Source organism: Chinchilla lanigera, unplaced genomic scaffold (genome assembly GCF_000276665.1).
Source record: "Chinchilla lanigera isolate Chin_1 unplaced genomic scaffold, ChiLan1.0 scaffold00077, whole genome shotgun sequence".
Lineage (NCBI taxonomy): Eukaryota > Metazoa > Chordata > Mammalia > Rodentia > Chinchillidae > Chinchilla > Chinchilla lanigera.
In genome coordinates this window covers 2,229,195-2,256,768 of record NW_004955478.1, presented here as the reverse complement: position 1 = coordinate 2,256,768, position 27,574 = coordinate 2,229,195, and the positions used below count along the sequence as shown (strand labels likewise).

The following is a 27,574-nucleotide window of genomic DNA, read 5'->3' as shown; positions in this document are numbered from 1 at the left end:
GAAGGGAAAGGAAGGGAAGGGAGGAGAGAAGGGAGAGAAAGAAGCAGTTTATTTAGAATTGAACCAACTGAATATTTTCTTCCTAGTTCTTTGAAAAGGAAAACATGATTAACCAGAGGTAGAATCATCTGAATTCTTGTCCCATTTTGTATATACTTAAAAATGCACCCTTGTATCTATAAAATAAATAAATAAATAAACTGGTAGCACCAGAATACTTACACTATTACTGAGAACAAAGTGCTCACTTTTCAGTTAAGGATATAATCTACATATTTGTTCTCTTTTGTCCAATTTTCTTTTTTTTTATTTTAAGAAATAAAAGAAGGAAAACATATTAACAAATAGACATCCATTTACAAAATAGCATATGAGCAATACAAACAAAACGGATTTACAGACAAGGTTGTAGGAAATTAACAATGGTTGTTATATTACTTATTGATATCTTCAAAGTGACTTCTCAACTCTTTTGTCTAATTTTCAACTTAGAAGTTTTATAGTGTACATTTCAGTTCCCAAATTCTTAATCACCGTGCTTTCTGGCCCTGGCCCGTTCACTTAGGCCTCCACGTATGCTTGTAAGTGATTGAGGAGTCAGATACACTTGTTCCCAATGAGAAGCCAATTAGACAATGGGTGGTCTCCCCCCAGTAACTGCAAGTAGCTCAAATCATAATAAAAATAGATCTTTCTGACACCATGAGACAGCTAAATTCTTTGGATATTTCTTGTCTTGCTCCCTGCAGATTCCCCCAAGCTATAAGATTGAAAATTTGACAAAATAAAATTAAGGTGAATATTTGTGCTTCCTTTTTTCCTTTCTCTGAGCTGCACATTTTAGACAGGAATAAAAAATAATTTCCAACATCATCTTGTTGGCCAATGTTAAGCAACTACTTACATGACACTGATAAGGTATTTTAGCTTAAAAGAAAAAGATTAATTTGAGGAATAAGAGCAAATTCCATAAAATATTTTACTATTTTGTGAACATTCATATGATGCTTTATTTTATAAACTGGAAATTGTAACCCTGAAAAGAAATATTGAGATAGAAGAAGCTTTTTGGAATGAACAATAGTTCAATTAAAATATGATGTCAGTGAGCACTGGATAGTTTCTACAGAGAAATAAAGCAAAGAGAAGCTCTAGAAATTTCCTTGTAATTTGAGAAGAATAAAGAAATAAACGCTAGGGGATAAAGATCAGAGGCAGGGATGAGAAGAATAGATTGAGATCCAAAATTCATATACTAAAACCAATAAAAAGAGAATTGTACAACATACAAACCAAAAAGAACACCCCAAGTAACAAAAGAGAAAAACAAAACTTCTGTCAAAAAATTCTTATTAGAAGGTCATGGAAAATTCTTTACAAAACAAGGAAAATCTATAGACACAAACATGAAAAATTATCTTTCTAAATTTCAAAAATAGATGGGAGGGGATACTTATAAATGTACAGGCAAGAGGATTTTAAAAAAGATGACCAATTAAAAGAAGAGAAAATTAGGGGTGCATGAATTTTGTCTTCCCATAACTAATGTTTAGGGGATAATGGAACATACGATAAAGAAATTGGGATTAAAATGTCCAAAACTTTTAGATTCATTTAAATTCTTCCTTTGATCTGGGCTCCTGCAAGGCCAGCACCCAGGGAGCCTGGGAAGGAGGATGACTTGAGCCTGAGAGAGGAGGACCAACCTGAGTAAAATAGAGAAACTTTGTTTCAAATAAACAATCGAAGAAATAAATGGATATATAGAAAAACTGTCACTTATGTGTAAAGGAAACATTATGATATTTTTTGAAATGCAAAAGCTCAGCAAATGCACCAATTTACCCTCATAAAATAAATACTTTAGCTAATAGAAAAAGGAGTCTAAGTAAATAGTCCAGTGAAGGGAAAGATACGATAGAAAAGAATTGAGGATGAATAAAGAAATAAAAATATAATGATATAAGTGAAAGTTTGACAATTATTCAGAGCATAAAAAGTTGTGAAGGAGAAAAAGAAAATAAAGCTCCGAATTTCATATGTATTTTTTCATATCAGTGACAAAATTATTCTATCTAAAATGATCTGAAGTACAAATAGACATTCATATTTTAGTGTACTTACCTGAATATTTGCTTACAAACGGCAAAATCAAGATATTAGTGAACAAGAAATTTTTTAGGGGCATCTTTGGTAGCTCTCAACACTGACAGGAAGCTGATAGAAACAGATTCAGGCAGAGATAGAAGTAGGCAACTTACAACCAATACCATGATGCTCAAGGAGATGTTTTAGTGCCTTCCCAAGGCAATCATTCCAGAGTCCTTCCCAGCTTGACTAATACCACTGCTCCTGACATCATTACCAGCTGTTGAAACTTAAATTTATATAGACTCAAGGAATCATTTCAGCCTGGAACTGCAACTTGAGGATGTAACCAAATGTCCACAGCCTTCATCAGGGACATCAGATGGCAAGGCTAAGGACATTTAATACTCTGAGGTGTCAGGATGATTCAGCCAGTACCTACTCGGCTTGCTTTGCCTTTGTCAAACATGTCCCCTGTTTGGAAGGGTGAAAGTACACAGAAGTCCACAAGGACAACACATGACACAAATGCACACACAGCCTACTGTTTTTAAGGGACAGTGAATCAAAATCTTTTGCTAGAAAAATTGAAAAGCACTGAACTAGTTGATTGTATATATATGTTGTATTATATTATGATTATATAATCATAAAGATAATCATGCATATCATAATGTACATATTTATAATATAGCATATAATAAATATAATATGTATATATTTTTTTTCCAGGGATTTAGAACAGCAAAATGTCACCATTATAGTAGGCATGATGGTTAAAGCCATAACGAGGTCTCTTTCTCCCTGCGGCATTTCCTTCCTCTGCAAGTCTAGGCCCACAGTCACATCTACATTTGGCTTGAAGACCAAATGTGGGTCTGTAGAAACAAATGCGTATGTCTCTAATATAATGAGCCTTTAGATTCAGGTTAACCTAAAATGACTCTTTTCCCAGTGAATTTTACCTACATGTTAGAAGTTGTGTGCCAGGACCAGCTCCAAATATTTTCATTGCCACTCTGATCTGGCCTAGGGACAAGAACATAACTTATAGAGGCTCCAGCTGCAAGGAACTTAGAGTGGATCACTTTTATTTTTATAGGGATTTCACTGCCAAGTTCTAAAACATGGAAACTTACATTACCATGCTAGAGACAGCACACAGGGTGAGTATTTGAGCACATGGTGTCCTCCTTTTCTTATGCTTCTCCATACTTCTGGAAATTATAAATGGCTATGACTTCCAACATCCTAGAATGCTATTTAAGTCCTTCATTAGCTCTTCAGGCTGGAGCATGTCACAATACTATTCTTCTCCTCATGTTTTCCTGTCACTTAAATAATATTGTAATTGTATTATCTTTTGTGCTGTATATCTAACTTCAACTTCAGAGAATCTCATCTACAACATGTACTCACTCTTTTATATATTAGCTTTGAATTCGATGCTAAATTTTAAAAAATCCTTCAGAGTGGGGAATTTCAAGTACTTAGCTTTCATTGTCAACACTCAAGAAAATTATTTCTTCTCCTATTAAGACTCACATTAGTCAGTTTTTGTATCACTGGAATACAATAGCCAGCAGCCAAAACTTAAAAGAGGAAAAGCTTCATGTGGATCATACTTTTAGGATATTTAGTTCACTACCATTAATCTCAATCTCCTGCAAAATCTCAGGACATTGGCAAAATGACGACTTTTATATTTCGAGCATGTAACAATATGACATCTGGTCCCTTTGCAATTGCCTCTTGTTTTTAACTGAAACTGCCAACAGTGTCTTTGTTCCTAGCAAAGTCTACTGTCTTTGTTCATAGAAATGTCTTCTGATCTCTGAGCAGAATTACTCACCAGGTTCTGCTCACAGCATACAAAGGCCTTTCTAGCATATACCTCCAAACCTTTCCAAACTCTTTCCACAAAACTATTTCAAAGGCTTCTGAATCAAGTGGTCTGGTATAATCACACCCAGAACCCCAGTCTTGGTACCAGTTTTCTGTATTAGTCAGTTTTTCTGTTGGTGGAACACAATATTCAACACTACAACTGAAAGGAAGAGAGATCTAATTGGATCACGTGTCAGAGACCTGAGTCCGTGGCTGGCTGGCTCAAAGGCAGAAATATCATGGCAGAGGGTGTGGCCAAGAAAAGATTCTGTCTATGGTGTCAGGAAGCACAGCAGAGAGCAGCACCAGAGAGGAAGAGGCAAGGAACCAGATATCATGTCTAAGATCATGCCTCTATGACTCACCTGGATACACCCATTGTATCAGCCTGATACTGCTACTTCAACCGCACATCAGATAAAAAGGACAACGGGCACAACCTCCCGCTAAACTCTCATGTAGCCTAGACAGTGAAGTGATGTGACACTAGAAGACTTCAAAATTGCAGAGCCTTTTGGATATCCCACCAAATATCGGCACTATTTTTTAAGCAGGCCTCTTCTTCAGGAGTCAGAAGGCACCTTTGCAACATCTGAGATCCCATTTTGTCCCAAGACAAAAGGAATACTGAAGGAAGACATCATCCTTTATTTCACAGAGTCCCTTAATCATGATGGACAGTGGATGCATCCTCCTCAGACTCTTCATTACACTTTTTGCCAAATCTGCCACAGACAGTCCCATGGTCCCAGATGGGTCACTTTTTAGTTTGATCACTTTGGAAACCCTGTCAACCACCTGTTTGTGAAACTTTTCCCACTGCTTCTTATCCCTATCACTTCCTAACTCAGGGGGCAGATTCTTCAGGGAGACACAAGCAACATGCACACAACTCCACACAAGAGCACAAGAATCTTCATGCTCCTCCCTGTAACTACTTATTGGATCTTTCTTGCATATCTTTGTTTTCCTGAGAAACCAGTTTGAGGATGCCAACATGTATTGCAGCAACCATTAATGATTTCCTACCAAACCATCCATAACTCTGTAATGTTTGTATTGTTCCTATGCTACTTCGTAAATGGATGCATGTTTGTTACTATGTGTTTTCAACAACAACTGTTGAGAATAGTCAATGATTATTTGATTGATCACTCATGTATAGCTCTATTTGTTTTCCCTAGAGACCACTTTGGAGAAACCAAGATATAATACAACAACCATTGATAATTTCCTGCCATTTTTGTCTGTAACTTACTACTATTTGTCTATTTATTTTCCTGAGAAACTATCTTGAAGATACCAATAGGTAAAATAACAAACATTGATAATGTCCTACCATTTTGTCTGTAACTCAGTGAATCCTCCTATTGCTATGTTGTCCTTCTTTTACTCTTTAAAAGAAAAAAGAAAAAAGAATCTTCATGCTCCTCAAGGAGCCGCATGTCTCTCATCAGATAACAGAACCAGGCTGAATCCAGACTGGAACCACTTCCAGTAACATGGTTTGTGGGAAAGCCACTTATCTTCCCAATCACACAGGTCAACTGGACTGGAAACAACAAGCAACTTGCAGCTTGGGCTGTGCCTTATAATATTAGGAATGATGAACTTAAAGATGATCACATCGTGCTGGAGCAAATTAAGAAGGCTTTTTCCCACTTGGTGATAGGATAATACTGAGCTGCGATAATAACTGGTCTGGAATTTGCAGCTATACTATAGTCTTTGCCAGAGACAATTTTTGGAGTTCTAAGGAAAAGACCATGTTGGAGATCCATCATCTCTCCTTTCAAATTCTGCCATTAAGTCCCTCATTAAGGTACTGATGGCACAGATCATGCCAACCTTACAACTGTGATCTTATTCTAGTGGACCTGTTTTTTGTTAAGGAGATTCACAATCAGCTGATCCTTGACCTAGGCCATCTTAGACTTAGAACCAGAAAGAACTGGGATTGCACATTGGGTGGGTGTTGGGGCACACGGTTATAAGGTCTGGACTCTGCAGCAGCCACTGTAGTTCAGTCTGTATTCTTAAGCCAGTAGCAACATTTTCTATCAAGCAAGAGTATAAATTTATCAGCATCAATCTACCCTGCATTCCAGGTTAATTAATTGACCTGGTTTTGTTGTACCAGGAAAGAAAAGCACTTTGAGAAAGCAAGAGGCACACAACAAACACGTCTGTCCTGTCGTATACTTTTCTCACAATCCATAGACAAAAATTTTGCTGTTAAGAATGGGGTCCATGCTCTTTGACAGCCCTTATTATTTCCCTTCTGGCTTCACAAGCCCTTAATCTATTATCTAATCTGCCTTTCCTGCAGATGAGGTTGTGATAGAGTACTGATTTACTTAACTTGCTATATTCACTCTGCTCGATATCCATGTTAACCTCAGGGGATTAAAGCTATGCCAACTCTTGAGTCCTTGATTATGCAGGCTATTAAAAAGAGAATAAGATCTCATGTTTGTATGATTCTCGTGTTTCAAAAACAAAATTATATTGTTCTATTTGGTCTTTATCATAGATTGTGAGGCCTTTTTTTTTTCAAATAAAGTTCATGAGGCTACAGGTTGTCAAAATCACCCTGTTTATCCCACACCAGTCATACCCATCTGATTTGAAAATCTGCTATTTTTCTTCTACCACATACATACTGTTATCTTTACCAAGGTCTGAATTACTCTACTGTGGCTGAGTTGGGATTTTGCCTAGTGTTTTTCTTCCATGTTTACCACTCTCCCTAGGATATTGCACCTTAAAAATATTCTTTCTTTTCTTAATGCCAAGAAGAAACTTGAGGCTAGGAATAGCTGGACATCAAATACATTGAATTTCTAACACTTAGAAGATTTCTAACACTTAGAAGATATTCATTACATTACTTTTACAAGCCTGTGTATTCAACATTATTGTCAAATTTATGAATTACTCTACAAAAACGATAAAAATAACATGTTTTTATATAGTTATGTCATAGTTAAGACCTGGCAGAGCTGAGATTGAACAAATGTCTACCTAATCTCAAAGACCTTGATAGTTTTCATCATGTCACTGTTTCCTTCTTAAATTCTCCTTTTCTTTTGAAGACTTCAATATGTTCTGAACTATTAATTCAAATAAAGAAAGATTTAGCAAACATATTCTGCTTGACTATATCTAAAAACTGAGGGTAGGGTCAGGGGGATTCAGGTGACTATTGTATGGTCACAGTTGGAAAACCTGCTCCACACAGAATTTCTTATGACTAAACTGCTGTCCAAAGTGGGAATGACAGTAAAATCCATAGACCTATGTATAAATATGTTTGTATTTCAAAAGCAGACATAATTAGAAATACACATGGAGAAAGAAAAGAAAAACTAAGAAAATGACTTACCTATTGTCATAGTTTAAGTCCAATATGTCACTCTCAAAGTCTTATGCATTCAGGGGTGGGAGTTTCAGAAAGCAAATGGATGGGTCACCCGGATGATAAACTCATAAATGGCTAATCCACTGGTGAGTTTATAGCTGAATGTTCCATTGGGAGGTAGGGATTGTTTGGAGGAGGTGAGCCCATGTGGTTAACCTGAAAAGGCACATTCTCATCTCTGGCTCATTCTCCTTTCTCTGGCCTCTTCCTGGTTTGCTATGTGCCATGGGTTGAGCTGCTTTCTGGGCCATGTTCATTTGCTATGATGTTTGTTCCTTGAAGCCAGCTAACCATTGACTGAACCCTCTGAAACCGTAAGCCAAAATAAACCTTTTGTCCTTTAAGTCATCTATGTGAGATATTTTTTTCCAGCAATGGGAGGCTGATTATTATAGTTATTAGATGTGATTCATAGAGACACCACCCGTGGACATAGATTTGAACTGGGGATAACAATATCTTGAGACTTTTGTGACTCTGGTGCTGGGCAGAATGGTGGAGTCTTTGGTGTATATATCCTTGTGCCACTTGTGGCCAATCCATATAGTACAGGTAAGAATACATTATGAAAATGCTTCGGCAGACTTTTTTAAACACATGAAAGGTTTTAAATTTGAAGCATTTTACTAAGTGATATACAGACTTTATCTCCATAAATGCAATAAGAACAAGTAACAGCTACACATAAAGCTTTTCTTACTTAAATTTTAAATACTATACTTGAAAAATATGATATATAGTGCATGTCAACACAGTACATTTCATGTTGTAAACTATAGAGTACTGGATTCTAATTTGTCACAGACAGACCTAATTCATTCTTTTGCAATTTCATGTAAGTTTTATTTCTTTTTAACAGTTAAAAGTTAAACAGCCATCTGTGCATTGATCTCTTTTATACTTCTATAGAATACTGGAATTAGACATAATTGCTGTGTAGACTATTAAACAATTTTATGCACATAAACAAATTTTTCACCAGATGTTTTCATACTTTACACTTTTGCCAACAGTTCAAAGCAAATTTTTTTCCTAATCTTGATCAAACTAAATATTGTCACTCTGTATTTTCTATTAGACAAAAAAAAGAAAAAGAAAATCTGTTTGGTATATTCATATGAACCCATTTTTAATGAGTTTGATTATCTTTTATAATTTTATTAGTAATGCATAAATCTGTGAATTTCCTTTTCTTTTCTAAGTGTAATTTTATTACTGGAAGGCGTACTGATGTCTAATGGACTGTCTGATTGTTTATATATATTATAGGCATTAATAATTTACTGCCACACATGTTGAAAATATTTTTCCTGGTTTTTCTTTCAAAGATCACACTGTAGTATGTGTTTTATAACTTGCTTTTTCTGCACAAAATTTTGTTTTAATTTCATTGGAATAATGAATTTAAACCACTGTGCTGCTTTTTGATTTCATGACATTCTTGAAAAGAATTTTGCACTTAGAATCTACTTTAAAACATTTTCTATATTTATCTTTATTCAATTAAAGGATTTATATTTACTTGTCATGTGATTTGAGCAAGGAATCTGAAACTTTAACATAATTTTCATTTATTTACCTTTAGAATAATTGTGCTCAAAGTCTAAGAACTCAAAACTAGGACACTGTCCTGCCAACACACTATATATTAAGGTGGACAATATCATAAATTCTTATAGTGAATGAATAGTCTATAACTAACAAATTTAGCAATGCAAATATATATATACATATTAATTGCCATTCTTCTAGTGTTTGTGTATATATATATGTCTTGGTTACTTTTTTCTCACTGCTGGGACAAAATACCTGATGCCCAAAATTAAGGAAGGAAAGGTTTATTTCACTTACAGTTCGTGGAAGTTTCAGTCCGTACTTGGAAGATTATAAGGCAGAGTGGCACATGGCAAAGAGCTGCATCTCAGGGCGGCAGCACAGCAAAGCTGCCACCACACACACACCACGGAGGAATCTGGGAGGAATCGCCTCAAGCAGCTTCTTCCTCTCCCTTACATATGTAAACTATCCACTCCCGGGAGGGTGCAGCTCTCACACCCATATTCAAACTCTAACAGCCTGCCCCATTTCTGCATGAGGCTTTGGGGGACACACAGACATAAACCATAACAACATATGTAAATTTCATATTTTATCTTCCCACCAAATATTTTAATTTTTCTTAAACTAGGTATTCTTTTCAAAATATGAATCTTGGAAAATGAAAAATCAAGAAATTTACACGTGAGATGATGGTTTTATAATTTTGTATTTAGTGTACTGATAATTTGTGTTAAGTACTCTATGTTCAACACATTTCATTTTGTTCAAATCTTATAAGGAGTTTAGTTTCATGGACTATTTCAGGAACCAACTCAAAGAATATAAAGTTAAGACAAATGGACCTAATTACTTAAAATGATGTATTCAGTCTTTTTAAAACGAATTCCACTTAAGAACATAAACAGAAATAACTTGAACACTTCACTACAATAACATTCTCTCCCATTCATTATCTAGAATTCAAACTCCAATCATGTTTATTTTTCAGCTTCATATATAAATTGATTTCAAAGGTGGCTTTTGATTCTTAATAATACTCTGATATGTTTTACAAAGTGTGGGTATCTTTAATATAAAGGTAGCTGTTATTCTTATATTGTGCTTGAGGAAATTTCAGAAATGTACAGAAAAGTGTCTGAAACAAAAAAAATAGTGACTTGTAAGGTCTAGATTTAAAATCACAATAATTTCTGGTCCTCTTTTTTTTTTTCCTCTTGTTGCTCTTTGTCAGAACTGTTCTGGAAAGTATTATAAAGAAAAATATCTGCTACATAACTAATATTCTATCTATACTTCACCTAATTTACATAAATTTAATGAAACCAAATATCTAAAATCCAGGATGAGTTCTAAAAATGAAATAGAGCAAAAGTCTACTCCTTCCACCAAAGAAAAAGGAAAATTGAAAGATGAACTAGTTTCCACCCTCCTTTAAAAACTACCTTTGTTAACCCTGATAAATAGATTCAAAATTTTCAGTGTCCTTCCAGTCAGAACTTGCATTTCAAAAAAATCTTTCAAGAGATAAAAATATTACTCAAAGAATTTTTTCTTAAACATTTTCCAAGGGAGCAGGCATAAATATCACTTTTTGCAGACATAAGTGGGTTATTTTACTATGTCCTTGCAATTGTAAAAGAAAAATCACATTACAAAGGCTATCTTGAACATCCTTTAAATTGTTTTTTTACTGTCTTTTGCTAGCCCTGTGTTTTAAATTAAGCAACAAAAATAAAAAGAACCAGAGAGAACACCAGTGCATTATGACAGGATGATTTTATTTTACATATGAGTCTAAATGAGATTTTGGAAAGTGGATACTGTATGCCTTAAATGGGTCTGTAGTGGTCAAAGAACATTAGGCAACTTTGGAAGATTCCACAGGGACACCTGGGGCCAGACGTTTCAATCCCGCTGGACTAAGTCCACTGTTTGTCTTTCTGCATGGAGAATTAATAAACGTATCAATCTTCTACCAGTGGCCCTGAACTAGGGAACATAAAGGAAATAGAATAAGTGGGAAAAAAAATCACACGTGTGCCTTTTCCTTCCCCCACCTCCTGGTCTTCGCTTTTCTATGTGTTGAACTTATTTTCCCTTCAGATTTTTTTACATTATTCTTTTTTTCCTTCTTATTAGTTATGTCTCTTAGCATTACTGACTGCTTTGTACTTTGTCTGCCTTCAAATGATGTCTCCTAACCTGGACAGGGGCTGTAATTTAATGGAATTGGCCACCTTCACATACCTTCTGCTCAGAAGATCAGTTGGTGGCCTTGAAGTGTCAGATTGCATTAAATGATTTTAGTTAGAAGGGAAGAAATATTAAATGGAACGTTACCGAAACCAGTCAGGAAGCATGCATGGTGCCAGCAGTCTTCAAGCATGGGATTCCAAAAGCCATTTTCACATTTCTGAACTGATAAGCTAATTAATTACTAAAACAGAAACACTCCGAGGATACCAATGACCAAGGTTATAACTACATCCCTTTGAATTCTTTCTTTCCTTTTCCTTAACTGCAAAGGGTTGTCTTCAGCTCGCACCAGCGTGATTCTAGGAAGTCAATTAGAAAGGTTTCAAATCATGGTAAGAAATCAAACCAGGTAGAAAGAAATACAAATTATATTATATGACCAAAAAAAAACCAAAAAGATTCTGAGATTTTTAAATTTTTATCTTTACTTTGTATCAACTGAAATAAAAATGCAGAAATTTTGTGACAGGTATTGTCTACACGGTTTTTCTTGAAGCTTAGGTGAATTTTTTCCTCCACAGCTTGGCTTACTCAGTTAGAAAATGACTGGCGGGTACAGGAATAACAGCGAATGCAGAAGAGAGCAAACAAAATTAAATTTCTTTGTGAATTGCCTGTTTACTGACAACAGTTTATTTATGTGAGTTTATGTTCTTCAAAACTGGCGCCTAAATTCCCCCCCATGAATCTATTAATTAGGTCAAAGATAACAGATATTTAGGTGTGGAAATACAGGTGCCAGACAGAGACAAAAAAAATTCCAAATTCCAAATTCCAAAGCTGGATGGTACTACCTAAGAAGCTCTTATAGATGTGCTTTGCTGTCCTACTGCAATGAGAGTTAAAGGAGTTAAACAGAACTGGGTGTCATAATTGGAGCCTGGGGCTCAACCTCATTGAAATGAACAAGGAAATTTTAAGCACATAGGTAGAAGTCTTCAGGGCATATTCTTGGCATCAGTATATGTAAAACTTTCTATCAATGGAAATGTTTTAAAAGCTTATTACACATAATAGCTGTTTTGTTAACACTTTAGTTTTATATATTTGAATTTAGAAGGAAGGAGTACTTTCTATTTGTACAGAAATTAGTAAAAAAAAGAAAAGGATGAACGTTCTTCTTATTTGACACAGCTGAAAAAAGGCATTACACTGTACTAAGCAGGTTTTTCAGAAACATTAGTTATTTTAATAGGATTTACTAATATAAAGAATCAATTATGTGGGTTTGGAAGATCAAAAATGCAGAGGAGATACACTGAAAAGGCATTGTGACAGAGGACGATTAAAGCAAATTGCACTGAATGCTTGTTAAAATGGGCAAGGAAGATTTTATTTAGGTTTACAGCGGTAGATAGTCCTCAGTACAGGAGGGGTTGGGGTACCCTAGTGTCTTACTTTCATCATTGCTTGGACAAAATACCCAACACCCACAATTAAAGGGAGAGAAAGTTTATTTAGCTCAGTTTGTAGAGAGTTCAGTCCATAGTCAGCTGCTTCCAAGTTAGGACAGCATGGCAAAGGTGAAACATCTGATGGCATGGTGGGTAGAAAGCAGCAAGAAACAAAGCTTCATTTCCTTTTTTATTCCATTCAGTCTATAAGCTATTTGGCCACCCACACTCAGAGCGGGCCTTCCCAATCTCCACACCCAGAACTATGCTAAGCCAGTCACTGGATTAATCCAGTTATCACAGACCCTTCATAAGGTATCTTATATCCATGATTCGGCGACTTCGCAAATTTCCCACCAAGTGCATGAGGCTTTGGGCAGGGACTTCTAAGTGGAAGCCATCAAACTAACAAAAAAGTACCGGAGGACATGAGGGGGAGGTTGGTCAATTGCCTGGGCCATCTGTGTTTGCTAATTGTTGATTAATCACATTCAAAGAAGAAAAATGAAAGCAGATGACTATAACAATATATATTTGAACAAACAACAAATAATAAAACATTCTAGAACAAGACAGCAATCCAGAATGAAGACATTTCAGAATGCATTATGTGTAAAGGTTTTAGTTACAGCCAGAGGAAAAGAAGGGACATACAGTAAAAACCTGGTTGGCTGCAGTTGGCATTTGCTTTAAGTAAGTCATGCTTTTCTATGACTGGCCAAAACTCATTCACCTGGTTAAAGTCTTGTTAGGTTAGGTTACACATCAAGCTAGGATACAGTATACTAAGTACAGTGTCTGTGTTGGGTCAAAATTTATCGCCCAAGTACAGAAGGTGATTTTAATTAAATTAATTTTTAGAAGACATGGATACCTACCCGCCTGCAAAACTTGGAAGATAGGGTCCTTGTTTTCCTTGATAATTATATTTTAAAGAGGTGGGTCTCAGGTTCTTGAAAAAGACATTCTTGGGTTCTAAAATGGAGCAGAATAAGAATTATAATGGATAGTGATTTGAAATCCATGCTCTAAAAAGGATAATGATTTATCTAAAATAAATGCTAATTGTTGATTAATCACATTCACAGAAGAAAAATGAGAACAGTTAAATATAACATATACTTGAACAAACAAATAATAAAAGATTCTAGAATCTTTAAAATAATTAAGAGATTCTAGAACCTTTAAAATAATTATCTAAAAGAATTTATGTAGGGAGAAATTATGTATGTAGATATATACAGGATAGTTAACATAGTTGATCTACTGATTTCTATTTCTTTGCTGAAAGAAATTGTTAGTGAGTCCTTGATTGATCAGTAATGCATGTCTCTGTTTTCATGAGAAACCACTTTGAAGATATCAATATGTAATATAACAAGCATTGTTAATTTCCTACCACTTTGTAACTCTGTATTATCTTTACTGTTCTTTTGCTATTTTGTAAAAGGTTGTCTGTCTGTTAATGGTTTCCTCTTTTTATTTTTAAAATAAGTAAATAAATAAGTAAAATAAAATAATTTATCTAAAAAGGATAATCCATGCTCTAAAAGGATAATGATTTGAAATCCATGCTCTAAAAAGTATGGCTAAAACCTAGGCAAAGCACTGTATAGTCAAATAAAGTGAAAAGAATTATAATTAAGGCCACCTTGACCAAGATTTAAGAACAAGTGGAAGGAGTCATCGTGCAGTTTCAAATATTTGCAGCTCAGAAGAGGAGCAGGCAGCTGAGTCCTAAACCAAAGAGAAGAGGGCACTGCTGGAGCTTAGCGTCCCTAGAATTGAGGGGGTGCTCAGGGTGCTCAGAGGTCTGAGCAGGGCGTTGGCTGGGAGGTTCTGCCTCGGAGGGAATATCCCAAACTGCATCTGCGAATGCCAGATGAAGGGGAAAACTGGACCCAACCTGTGGTGTGAAGCAATAACGCAAGAGCAGATATGCTGCTACCTACCCATAGAGAGGTGCTGCCTTGTGGTTGTTGCCCAATCAGAGAGCAGGAAGCAGCAGTGCCCCGCCCTCCCCACGGCCTCCATTTTCCCCACGGCCTCCATTTTCCCCACAGTGTCTCCTACCACAAAATGTCTGACAGGGAGGCAGATGCCCTCTGCAGAAAGAAATGGTCTCACAGTAGCCTAGAGCAGAACCCTGGAGGTGAGATACAACAACTATCTGGTCACCGCCCATAATATCTAGCAAGCCCTCCACAAACTGAACCAAGGTAGCAAAACTGGCACTTAAGAACTTGTAGGGTCTGCAAAAACAATAAAAGTACTCCAACTCTCCACCCCATGTAGGAAGTAGAAATGACCTTAGGAGTTTCTCCTCAGAAGAACGGGTTCCCAGCCTGTTTCACTGGAATCTCAGAAGATCCGTGTACCCATGTGGGTCTAGTCAGGCGGCAAAAAGTACGTAGCAATAACAAATAAAGCTAAACTGATTATTTTTATGAAGGACTTTGGGTATAGGAAGCTTTCTTAAAATTTTGAGTAAGCAGATATGATTTTTATTATTATTTCAATTACACAAATTTATGTAGTGATAATTTGATAATGTATACAGTGTGTAATAATGAAGTCAGGGTAGTTAGACATTAATGGAAATGCGAAAAGTGGGCTTTGGAGGGTTTTCAAAGGCACTTTTGTATCCCAAACCTCAAATTAACTTGTCATAGGAGAATGTAAAGATCATTCGTGATTAACATCTATAATCTTTCACATTTCACCTTAGAGGGAAGAGTAAATATATGCTTGCTAACAGTGTTTTCTTTATTGAGATTTTTCATTTTACTAAATATTTAAGTGCACTACTACTTGCAATTAATTTCAATTAGACACACCCTTTTGTGCAGCCACATGTTTTCACACATTTTATTCCACTTATTTTGAAAATTCTGTTAACTATCCAGGAATCGGTAATATTTATAGTAACTATCTTTGACCATATACCATAGTTCACCTGATGTTCTAACCACATTTTGTATGAACCACCTCGTTTAATCTCTGTAATATTTAATCAGCGCTAAGGTCGGTACTGTGTCCCTAGTTTACAAATGAGAACCCTAAGCCAAGCAACATTAGGTAGTAATTTGACTAAACGTTCAAAATCTACAACTAAAATGAGTGCATGTAATTGCTATTGTCTCTAGTTGCTAATATATGTCGATAAATTACTATGCACTTGCTCAATTATAAGCTTCTTTTTATTATAAAGACAATAAATATAATAAAATAGCAACAGTATAGACAAAAAAACAAAGCAAAAACAAAATGTTACAGGGTTTCAAAACAAAATGATAGAAATTAACGGTGGTTGTTATATTACATATTGTTATCTTCAATGAAGTTGCTCAGAATACCAGAGGTATGAATGCAAACTTTTGCATATCATTTTATCTATTTCTCATAGAATTCCTATGTGCTGGAGGCTGATATTACCTCTCTTATGAAAATGAGGAAATTGAGCTAAAAACAAACAATTAAAAAGCAGAGAAGAAAATATTAGAACCTAGACAAATTACCTCCAGAAATATATCATGTTGATCAGAATATTTTACAACAATAAATACCAAAAAATATCTGACTGAATTTTTCAAAATATTATCTGTCAGTAAAACAAGGGAATAGGTACTATTTATTTTTTCCTATTAGAATCAAGAACTTAAAGTGAACTGATATTTATGCATGCAGAGAACATTAATACGGTAGAAGGTCACTGTTGCTTCACTTAAGAAAGTATTACAATGGAACTGGAGAAAAACAAAAAAAAAACCGCACAAGACAAAGTAAAAAGGGACATTTTTGTCTGCAGAATGCACTGAGATTTGTATGATATTTTAACAAGCAAATAAGCCTAGTACTTCTCTGTGAATGTATCTTCCTTCTTTCGTTCACGCCCTGCGGAAAGGAGCTCTCAAGGGGGGATGATGTAGTGCATGGACTAATTACCAGAACAACCAAACCTCTTGAGCTAAGTCTGATCTTTATATGTGTGGAAAAAAAAAAGAGCATCTGAAACAAAGGCCAGAAGCTTCATGGGAAAAATTAATGATGCAATCAGAAAGGAAGATGAAAAGTATCTAGAAGCTTAACTCACAGACCCGAGAAATGGTCACAGAAATTAAAGGCAATTGCCCTGACTTCCAGCCCATTCTCTTGCAGGGCTCCCTTCGGCCGTCCCCCATCCTGTCTGCAGATTTTCCAATACCCAAGGGCAGTCATATTTTCTTTCTCTTTTGGCATCTTGTAGATTTAATGTTCATGTGTTGAGGCACATTGAGGTGATTTGCCAAATAACTCCTTTTGGCAAAAAGAATGTGCTGGGTTATTATTCTTATTCCAAATGAGCCAGACTGACTGTCTACACTGTGGGAATATGCCAGATAATTACTTTAACCATGTCTTTCCCTTTAGCTGTGTATACGCGGTCCTCATGCTCTAGATAAACTTGGTTAAACCTCATATTGAATAATTACTGGCAAGTGGCCCATGCACTCTGGGTAATTTAATGTTCATCTTTGGTTTCTGCAGGGTGCTAGTGACAAAAGCAGGTTATGTTTATACATACATTAGAAGGATTTTCTTTTCATAATTTGAAAGGAAAATCCACCAAACATGAAGAAAACAAGCGCTCAATTAAAACCTGAAGTTTCTGATTCCAATTTTTTTATCAGGAATCACAGATACAGTGCTAAGAAAAAGTCAATGTAGTTTAACTTTTAAAAACAGAAAGTCACTATAAAATGAGCACAGCCTCTTCCTACTGCCTCACAAGGCACGCAATTTTTATCTTGTTTAAATCATGCCTGATATAATGTGCTCTCTTATAAAAGGGAAGATTAATGCTGCCGTATTTTATTACAGGAGGTAACTATATTATTTCCCGTGAATTGCATTACTTTGCAACCCTATAGTATTAGAAAAAATTCTAGAGTTTTGTAGGTAAGTTAGTAAGTTCTAAGTGTATTATTTATTTTATAAGTGAGGCAAGAAATTTATCTTTTCCCTTTTTTCCTTGTCAAGATGAGAATCACATGATTGTAACATTATAAATATGTTTATGAAGTATGCATGCGATTGTACAGAAAAAAGTATTTTATAAGCTGCGAAGCACTGAATGTTCTACACTGAAGGATGAAAATATTTTAAACTGGTTTAATTTTTGTACATTTTTCCACAACAAAATATAAAACCTATTTTGTTAAGGTAGAATAAGTAAGGATGACAAGGGAATGTGGGTAAAGAGACAGACAGCCTTGAATAATGAAATCAGGAAGAATATTACCTTCAAATTTAATTATATTTTCTTCACTCCAATTTCTACAAAGGAAAGTTCAATATTCCAGAGAGAGGGAGAGACTTGAATAGGAAGCAAGTTTACAATATGTATTCCAAACTTTGAAAATGTTCATATTCTTGGATCCATGTTAAGGGAGACTTGCTAGCTTGTTCATCTGTATGTAGAAGTAAACTTAAACTTTAGAAGTGAATTACAATACATTGTAGGACATTTCCTGGTTCAGGACAGTGGGAAAGGAGACAAATATCTGTGTTCCCAGACTGTCTTTTCTCCCACGCTCCACTAGGTGATCACAGCTCCCCACCTTCCTCCTAGCCTTGTTGGAATCCTATAATAGGCAAGGAAATATGGGCAACTGTGATGTGAGTCATACTCAACACAGTCTAAATATTCTTCTGCAGAATCTCCTAGTCTTTGTTTTCGTCTGCTCCAGAATAAGGGATTTCTAATGGCCCAGGAGCAGAAAGACCTTAGAAGAACTGTAGGAAAGATTCAGGCTAACAGTGAAAGGCTTTTTTTTCCTCTTTTTTGTTTTTCGTATATGTGCTGCCAAAGTGTTCACAAGAAAGGTATTCTTATTGTGTTGACTAAAAGTCTCAGTGTTGCAGTTCGGGGTTTTGTAAGGGAAACAATATAATACCGGACACATATTTTATAAGATTACTTATACTAGTCACCCAAAGAATCATATACATAAAGAGAGTGCAGGAAATCTGTCCACACAGTAAAGACCAAAGCATCCAGATAAGGGCCTGGATCTCACGGTAATGTCCAGCATGAGTCCAGCTGAAGACCTAGAGCCCATAACAATGCCTCCCATGAGTTCAACTGGAGGCCTATATCCAGGACAATGTCTCATGCAGGCCTGTTTCACAGATCTGTGTAGGGAAGGTGCAAAGGTCAATGGTAGAAGCTAGAAAGTCTGTGCCAGCGGGATGAAGGATCTGTGCTAGCAGGCTGAGTGATCTGAATCGGAGCCAGGAAGTGACAACCAAAGTAAGAACCAGAGCTCCCCTGAAAGGTATCACAGCCACCCTCAGCAACAGTGAGGTCCTGAGCTCCTTGGATGAGGAGGATGAGGAGGAAACTTGAGTTCCCATCAGGACAGCCAACATGACGAGCTTCTCCAGGAGACTGAGCAGTGCACCATCTTCCCCTCCATCACCAGGAAGCAATGCTCAAAGTGAGGGCCAGAGCTCCCCCAAAGTGAACCATAGCCATTCTCAATGACAATGAGGTCCTGAGCTCCTCCTCCAGTGAGAACAGTCAAGTTCATTAGGAAAGTCAGCAGGACAAGCTCCTCCAGCAGAATAGCCCAAGAGAACCAGCAGCACCCTAACAGCTTCCCAATAGCTTCTACCAGCTCCCAATAGCCTCTTTTCTTCCTTGCCAGTTCTGCCTCTTATGCTGCTGGCAATAATCCTCAGGTGGGCCTCCTACACCCAGCACCATGCTGCCTCAGTTCAGCGGGGCATTTCTAGTTGACCCCCAGTTGTCAATCCACCACAATTCACCCCTGGTCAACTTGATAACCATCCTTAAACTACATTCTCCAGTAGCAGATTTAGGAAAAGTTAACATGTCTTGGTCTATTCACATTTACATTAATAGGACAATTACATCTATACAATTCTTATTGCATTCATTTCTGCACTAAAAGCAAAATATTCAAAGGGTGACCAAAATTTAAGGTTAAAACACAATACTTTGATTTACCTGATTATAAACATGTAACTATTACAATCACAGTCCTTGCTTCCCAGTTAACTTTTCACAAGGCATGATGAGACTGGAAAACAGGCATCTCCTGCAATTCAAATACACTCTTATCTTCAGGTCAAAGGCTTCAGTTCAGTTTTTCATTGTCTTGCTTCTTAACAACCACATTCTTTCTTATTTCATTCTTCCAACTCAAAGCTCCATGAGACCCTGCCCTCTGGCCAAATGTTTCATATCACCTTATTGGTTTTTTGTTCTTAATTTCAAAGATAGATCTGGCCAAAAGCTCTCAACAGTAACAATGCCACCTTCCAAACAGTAGACTGCATTGAAATTTTTCCACCCAGGAAATATCTCTAAACACAAGCAAAATGAAGGCCAAATTTATGCCAAAGCACAGCATATTAGCTGGGATCCAGAAGCCGAATGCAGTCCTTCTCAGTACAAGCCACCTGAACTTCAACCTAACTGGCAGCATTTCCATCAGTACTCTGATTTTCCAGGCTCCAACCAATTTTCAATACAGTTTACAGCACACAGAGGCTGCCTCTTTGGCCAGTCTATCAGAATATTTCCAAATTAATTCCAAAAGCTTTTAAGCTGGATGGCCAGGCAATATCACAATAACTCCACTCTCCTGGTACCAATTTTGTTGTAATTTGGGGTTTTGCAAGAGGAACAATATAACACAGGACACTTATTTTATGTGATTATTTATACTAGTCACCCAAAGAATCATATACAAAAAGAGAGTGCAGGAAATCTGTCCACACAATAGAGACCAAAGCATCCAGATAAGGGCCTGGATCTCACGGTAATGTCCTGCATGAGTCCAGCTGAAGACCTAGAGCCCATAACAATGCCTCCCATGAGTTCAGCTGGAGGCCTAGAGCCCATGACAACATCTCATTCAGGCCTGTTTCACAGATCTGTGGAGGGAAGGTGCAAAGGTCAATGGTAGAAGCTAGAAAGTCTGTGCCAGCGGGATGAAGGATCTGTGCTAGCAGGCCGCATGATCTGAACTGGAGGCAGGAAGTGACAACCAAATTAAGAACCAGAGCTCCCCTAAAACTACCACATGCATCCTCAGCAACAGTGGGGTCCTGAGCTCCTTGGATGATAAGGAAAGCTCAGTTCCCATCAGGGAAGCCAATGCAGCGAGCTTCTCCAGGAGACTGGCAGTGCACCATCTTCCCCCCTGGAGCCAGGAAGCAATGCTCAGAGTGAGGACCAGAGCTTCCCCAAAGTGAACCAAAGCCATTCTCAGTGGCAAGAGTTCCTGAGCTCCTCCAACAAGAACAGCCAAGTTCATCAGGAAAGCCAGCATGACAAGGTCCTCCAGCAGAATAGCCTCAAAGAACCAGCAGCTCCCTCACAGTTTCTACCAGCTCCCAACAGCCTCCTTTCTTCCTCACCAGTTCTTTCTCTTATGCTACTGGCAACAGTCCTCAGGTGGGCCTCCCACACCCCAAACCATGCTGACTCAATTCAGCTGGGTGTTACAAGTTGGCCACCCTTTATCAACCCACCACACTCAGCATGTATTTAATTTTCACCATAATTTACTATCTGATCCTGACAAATATTTTATGAGTAGATGTGAATTCCATCCACTAACTTGATAGTCAAAAATGGATGGATTTACCCTTGTTTGGGGGGGACAGGTGCCTCTCTGTCCATGCTCCACATAGAAAATAATCACTATGAATCTTTTGTCGCACACACAACTTAAAATATGAATGATAAAAATAGCTTGAAAATGAATATATTGGCAATTATCCATACTGCACTAAACTTTATCTTTGGATTTCATTATAATAGAAGTCTGTATTCTTGGACCTAATTATTTTGGTTCCTCAGAGAATTCCTTTTCTTGAAATGGTTTATTGAATGTATACTACTGTTGTCTTCATAGGAATAGTAGAAAAACAGGCCTCTGTGGTACAGTGAGAACATTCCTTTATGTGTTATATCATCTGTTACTATAGTATAGTGTCAGTTCTCACCTCTACTCAGCAGTATTTCCCTTTAATTTTGTTGTTCTAATATCTGTGCTCTTTTTGGTGTTTTATTTAAAATGAATACAATAACTTTACTTCTCTCTGTGTGGACTTGTGGGAGGCTCATAACCATATTTCTAATAAAAACTTGCTGTAGAAGAGTATTTTAGTAACACTGTATAAAAATATCACATCATTTTATCCATTCCTCAGTTGACGGACATTTGGGTTGTTTCCAGGATTTAGCTATGACCAGTGGTGCTGCTATAAACGTGGGTGCACATACATCTCTATGGTATGTTTTCAGTTCTTCTGGAAAAATACTCAGGAGGGGAACAGCTGTGTTGACTGAGATCTCTAATACTAGTTTACTGAGGAATCTCCAGACTGATTTCCACAGTGGTTTCACCAGTCTACACTTCCACCAGCAGTGGAGTAGGATTCCCTTTCCCCCCACAAACCCTACAGCATTTGTTATGGGTTGATTTCTTGATGATAGGCATTCTTTCCAGGGTGAGATGGAATCTCAGTGCTGTTTTTCAACTTCATTGAAGATAACAGTATATACTGTAGCAACCATTGTTAATTCCTATCATTCCTATCATTCTGAGGTCATGTATCATTTTTGTTGTTTTTGTGTTGTTTTGATTTTGTCTTCATTGTTGTTTGGTTAGGGTTTTTAATTTTTAAAATAAAAAAATTATTTGATACTCTTCCTTCTTATTAACTTTCTCCTTGATTTTACATTTTCTATCTGAATAATTTCACATCCATAATAAATTCATTTTTAATTAATTTATTTTTCATGTGTCTTTCTTATGCACCTAGTAATTATTTTGTTCTGATAAGAATACTAGTTTTAGATTTAATAGCCTAGCTTACTGAAGAAGAGAAACTTTTGAGGCAATAAAATTTGTTACAGTGTGAACTAAATTACATTTAGTAAATCATATGAAATCTGGCTTACAAAACACAAGATTAGCTTCACAGAGTTTGATATCATGGTGATGAACCTATCCAAGTTGTTTGTTTTCCTTTACAGATTTGATTTTCCTCATGAAAATTAAAAAGTCAGCAATACATTTTAAAACACAATCAAATGGTAAGTTTTGCTGTTGGTCTGTTTGAAATATCCTATAATATTAAGTTAATTATTAAAGAGAATGTGTCTGAGATAGGAAACAGTTCTAAAATCATGTCATTTAAAGAAAAGAGTAAGTGAAATATTTTACAATCTCTTGAAACACAGAAACACATTTGTTACAATGGAGATTTTAAAATCACATGCTCCATATTTACAGCCAGTGCACACCGTCAAAAAACATAAAGATGTCAGTATTTCATTGATACAACAATAGAATAACTTTTACCTTTCCTTGGAGGAAGGAGTTTCCTATCTTACAAATGAATCTTTTAAAAATAAAAAATAAATAAATCACAATAGGCATTCACTGTTTTACCTTGTGTTCTTGGAAGACAGAACAGAAATGAAACTGTATTTCTCTTGAAAGTAAATTATTCTTTGTGGGAGTAGAAAAATGCATGCACCTTGAGACCATAATGTTGAGTGAAATAAGTTAGACACACAGCTTAAATAGGGCATGATTTCTCTTATATGAGAAGCCTAAATTATTTTTTTAAAAAAGAGCAAAATAGAAGATATAAGAATTGGGGAACTAGGTCTCTTGCAAGTGGGAAGGGTCCAAGAGCTAGAGGGAGAGGGCAGAGTGAAGGGAAAGGAGATAAAGAATTAAGATTTGTTACCTGCGTGCACCAACTTTCCATGAAGAATATAATCAGCATGTAACAATAAAAATTAATAATGGCAATTATCACAATTGTTTAAAAGAACATAAGAAAAAATATAATTCTCAAATTTCCACATTGTGGAATATATTTTCATTCATAGCATGCCAAACTATTACCCCCAAGAAGAATTATAATGTTGAAATTCTGTCAAGAAAGGCGTTATCTTGCTAAAACCTAAGGTCATTGGTTCTAAAGTCTACAATGTCTCTAAGTAACATTACTTGTTTTCAAATGTTTCCACTTTTCTCTGATAGACAAATTAAGACTGTATCATTTGCCTGGCAAGTGCCACCTCATGAGTTCGATTCCCAGTACTGGGGGGAAAAAATTCTGTATCATTAAATTTAAGAGTTTAAATTAATAGTTACAATGAAATATGAACTAAGATAGTCAAGATTTTCTTCTTTATAGCACTGGCCCCTCTGGTATTACTCTAATATTAGGTTGATAGCTTATCTTTTTGATAAGTATTTTCAGAATTGAACTCACCCTTCATTTTTGGTGGGGTGAATTAAATGGGGAGGTTGAATCCCAGGAAGGAAGATGTATTCCCAAAATGCAATTCCTTTGAGTTTGAAATGTTCCTGCTGTACCTACTAGAGAACACAGGTAGAAGAAAGACACTGACACTTTTACATTTACTACTTAAATATAAAAATAGATTTAAAAGAATTTTGTCTTCTAAGACACTGACCTCTATTATTGCTATTTCCTAAATGAAATGTAATCTGTCCTCTTTCCTCTGATTTCTCTCAAAATCTTTATGTATGATTTTCTACATTTGATCCTGCTAATGGTAGGGTTTGAGGGTTTGTTTCCTTGCTTAGTTTTGTTTTTCGTATTTATCCTGTTTGGCATTCCCTGAGATTCTTGGATCTGTGATGATGGATATATCACATATGGAAAGAATTTAATGCGTACACACTTTAAGTTATTTGGCATGGACCTAAAATGTCTATTATACTCTTTTATATAAAAGTTTTAATGTGAATAATAGCTGTTGAGCTCTCTTTATTCGCCATTTAAAACCAGCCAATAAAGCTTAATTTCAGACTGTATTTCCTATTCTCTAATTTCAATTTGGTTACTTTTGAGGACTTTTAACATTCTGTAAATTATTTCCTTCTTACGTCTTAATTTGAAGTCCTGTCTAGCATCCCGGTCATTGTCATCTAAGCCTTCGTTCGTTGTTTATTTATTTACCTTTCCACCTTTTTGGTCACTTTGCCCTCTCTTTTTTTTCATGTCTTTTAGTTCCTGTTTGTATGATAGATGTTTTGAACAAATGAACAGTATAAAATAAAATAGAAAACAAGATTCTTTTCTGTTATCCAATGGTTCCGTTTTAAATTGCAGCTAGAGACATCCGTTTGCCCCGCCTCCTGGTTGATCATTCTGATCTTCCTGGGATCTGAGCTTGGGGAGTCACCTTTACCTCCGTATTCACCTCCAGCGGTGCAGGAGCCGGAGCACTGCGGGAGGTGATCTTGCTCTGCTTTCTTGCTCTTGATGCTTACTCAGCAAAATCCTCAGGCAAGAGCATGGTCAGCTGAGAGATATATTTTTATTTTTGGAGTGTTTTTAGATTCTAATCCATCGTGTCAGCCTGCACATTCCTTAAGTCTCAGATGGGTTTTCATCTCATCGAATCTTTTCTGGTCATGGCAGGCCTGCTTCTCTTTCTACTGCCCAGGCTAAGAGGGAAATACCACTCCCAGTACCAAAGCAGCTCCTGCTTGCTGCTTCCCCGCAGAGGGCTTTTCATCCCCTGTAACTTCGTTTCCTCAGGCATCTTTGCTTCTGCTACTCTTTGATGATTTGAAAGGAAAACATGGCACCTCGTTAGTGAGGATAATGATTCAAAAGTGATCGTTTCTCACAGACTTCTGCTTTTTGAAATTCCAAAATAATTTAAGGTTAAAACTGTGACCCTAGGGTTTCACTAGCACTAGTTTCATATCCCAATGGTGAACCACCGGATAAAGCAGAACTGGAGAATTCTCTGTATATATTCAGGTCTATGTTTCTGCAGGCCCTCAGCAAATACTGGGCAGTTAGTTAACAGGGTGATTTACATATCTCCTCTATTGAAAAGGTACTTGGAAAATTTTTGCATTTCTATTGAAAGCATTAATTGGGCTTTTAAGAAAAAATATTTTCTCTGTACCATTTTGTTGTCTCAATTGACAAGGTTTTTAGCTATAATAGCATCCCTATATAAGAACTCTGTGGAAAGATTCTGTAATTATTTAACTGTGACATGAAGAGGGCATTGCTATAGAAGAAAAAGTTCTGCTTCTCATTTTTCAAGATTGATGATTTGTTCTATTTCATGAGACTTGTTTATAGCTTACCTGCAGCAAGACAGATTTTTAATTTCATGGAAAACCATCCTAGATCACTATAGTACTCTTGCTGTCACTCTTCATTCTAAATCATATGCAGTTTTCTTATTTATTTTTGCTCTATTGGTCTGACTGTTCCCTGAAGCATTTGGAGGGAAATTAAGAGAGTCTGCACAATGATTCTTCTCGGCAGGCACCACTTTAAACTCAAGATTGCCTTGTACAAGTCTTAATATTCTTCTGTTGTTGTTTCTTCTCTTTTATCTTTCCCTCAGATGCCAACCCCAAATTATGAATATTTTCCCAACATCTGTTTATTATTTTATTTAAGCCAAATGAATATAAGACTGTACACATGTACAAAGTTTACAGGTTTACGTACAGCCTTCAGATGACTTCTTTATATTTATTCTTGATGTTTGGCTCCAAACCCATCTTTTATATTCAATTACTTTTTTCTTTTCTTCAACGCCAAGCACATTTCTATATGGCACTGGTTGGATAATCACAAAAGAATCTTAAACAAGCCAGTGCTTTACGTTTTGTGTTCAGAACCAACAAATACATCCCTGGCTTATACAAATGCCATCATATCGAAGCCAAAAGAGTAAGAGCCAATTTATACCACTGTTCACTCTGAAGTTCTTTTATAGTGGAGAAATTATAAGAAAGTCATAATTTATGCCTCAGGCCGTTTGTTAAATCTGTGGATATTGAATAAAGTGTCAGGGAATAATGAAAGAATGAATAAAGTGTCAATAATAACCAGATATCTTGTTTTTAACTTTTCAGTATCTTCAAAAGAAACATCTTATGCTGGTGGCAGATTATTTTATACATTTGCGGGAAAGTCAGATCTTTCTGGAATAAACTGTGGAGCTGTCTGTGTTACATTCCAAACCACTGAGATTTGGTTATAAACAAGACTCAGTTTTCTGGTCTGTGAGCTCTACCTTTGAAGATAGAGTTTTCCTCTCTATCGGCAAAGCTGTGCTTCTCGTGGTAATTTATGAAGAGCGAATCTGCAAGGTGAGGCACCAAATACAGTAAGGAGTAGGATTATCATGGAAGAAAGTTTCTCTTAAAATTCTTGTGTGGAATTAAAAATGCAGATTTCAAAAGCTATCCAGCAGATTGGAAAATGAAGGCCTAATTCAGTTAGGGAATTCTGATTGCAGATAGTTTTTTGAAATTAGCTGAGTGAAATTGGCTTAGATTTGTCTCTATAAAAATGTGGCACATTAAGTTATGTAAATATTTTCTCTGACACCACCCTACTCTGTAACTCAATAGCATTACTGTTATCAGAAAAGGAAAATGAAGTTTAAAGAAAATAAATGTCATATATGTTTCTTATAATATTTTCCCTACATAGACTTTAAGAAAAATCATATAACTGTACTTTAATTTTTTATAAATTAGAATAAATCAGTTTTGCAAGGCTTAAATTATAAAGCTTTAGTCTGTGAGTCAGTAAATAGTTATAACCATTTCAAATACTCCTATACTTATTTTCTTGTGAATTTGGAAGATTTTAGTCTCCAACTGACCCAAAATTTTACACTGTTCAAGTTTTTCAAAATTAAGGATAGCTTTTGGTCAGTTTGGTGATATAAATACAATTAAGTCTTCCAACAATATTTAATTAGAACTGGAGGTAATTGATGTTCCTTCATAAATTTTTTGTTCTGTTGTCTTTCTTCTTCATAAATTGAATAATACCATGAATAGTGGCAACTATTTACTTATATATGAAGTGTAATTATATATTTATCAGAGACACATTTTATTTATTTATT

At 36.1% G+C, this 27,574-nt stretch overlaps 1 pseudogene; it reads right to left on the bottom strand.

Moving 5' to 3' along the window:
* Positions 1-4,471: 4,471 nt before the first annotated feature.
* On the bottom strand, positions 4,472-5,912 carry LOC102020801 (annotated as a pseudogene).
* Between the last annotated feature and the right edge of the window lie 21,662 nt (positions 5,913-27,574).